The sequence below is a fragment of the Belonocnema kinseyi genome, chromosome 4, assembly GCF_010883055.1.
Source record: "Belonocnema kinseyi isolate 2016_QV_RU_SX_M_011 chromosome 4, B_treatae_v1, whole genome shotgun sequence".
Lineage (NCBI taxonomy): Eukaryota > Metazoa > Arthropoda > Insecta > Hymenoptera > Cynipidae > Belonocnema > Belonocnema kinseyi.
Window position 1 is genome coordinate 151496108 of NC_046660.1, and position 1441 is coordinate 151497548.

The window sequence follows — 1441 nt, forward strand, 5'->3', positions numbered from 1 at the left end:
CCCGAACAATCCTATCATTTAGGATAGCTGTGAATATCTTAAAAAGTGTGTTAAGACAAGTTATTGGCCTGTAATTCTTCGGGTCAGCTAAGTTGCCTATTTTCGGCAGGAGTATTGTGCGCCCTTCCACCAACCACTCTAGAATCGGCTCTTCCGACTTTAAATATGAGGTGAAAATACGGGCCAAATGCTGATTGGTTGAAGAAAACTTCTTCCACCAGAAGGTTTTGATACAATCTGGTCCCGGTGCGGAATAGTTCTTCATCCCTCTTAGTACTTTTTTCACCTCCTCGGTACTGATAGGTGGGTATTCTTTATCAGGTGTTATGAGGGCAACACATAACTCCTTGAAGCTATTTATAGGTTCTGATTCTTCGTCCAGTCTATGCTGAACTTCGTAGACTTCTCTCCAAAATACTTAGACCTCCTCTGGTTTGGGTGGCTGTTCTACAGTAACTGGAGGGTCTTAGAAGATTCGAGAAGGATCAGAGAGAAACTGTTGATTTTCTCTGACCCAGCTCTCCCTCCGCTCTAGACTTCTCTTAGCGTCAGATAGTATCCGTATTCTCTCAACAATATGCTGCCTAATGGTCAGCAGCTTTGACTTGTTAAGTGTGTGATAACGGGGCCGGAGTTCGCGCGCGAACTTTCGAACCTTGGCGGTAAAATTCCTGCCAGATATGATGTAGTCAATCACACACTGAATGAGGGACGCGTACTGTCTTGCCCAGCCTATCTTTATGGCAAGTTGATGCATTCGTCTTTTGGTCTTATGATCAGCTGTTGGTTTTGTTTTACGGTTCGCATCGGCCAAAGCTCTCGCTGCATTATACACACAATAATTGATATCCCAGAGGTCGGATTCTCCGGAAAAATGTCCACGAAGCTCGTCATCCATTTCAGCCAGATCTTTAGGCTTGAGAGAAAACTTGGTGTTGATGTTTCTCCGGGTTACATGGCACGCAGCCGTGCCATGTAACCCCGTTCAGGGGCCACACTCGCATCGTAGCACTCTAGCAAGTCGTGATTCAGTCGCTCTGTTCACCCAAACGTCGCGAGATCTCGCCGATCCATCGCATTGAATCAATTTTAATTGGCTCCCTCAGCTCTAGATTGGTCGGCATTGTTGGCCGACCCATTGTCGGGAGCCCTGCGCGTTCTGTTGTTTTGAACCGCACTTACTACAACTATGTTTGGTGTTGTCATTGTTGTTCCCACGAGAAGCTAGGGAAAGGGGTTCGTCCATCCTTGTAGAGCACTGCTTGCAAGGATAAGGCTGCGTACTCTAAGAGGTCGCCGGGTATCCCAGAGTCACCGTTTTAGACACCTCACGCAGGTGCATTCAGCTTTCGGCACGGTTTTCACACCTCCGCTTGGGGGTTAATTCCTTCGGGACCACTCCTGGACAATTGTCCGCGACTGCCTATTTATTTTTGTAACC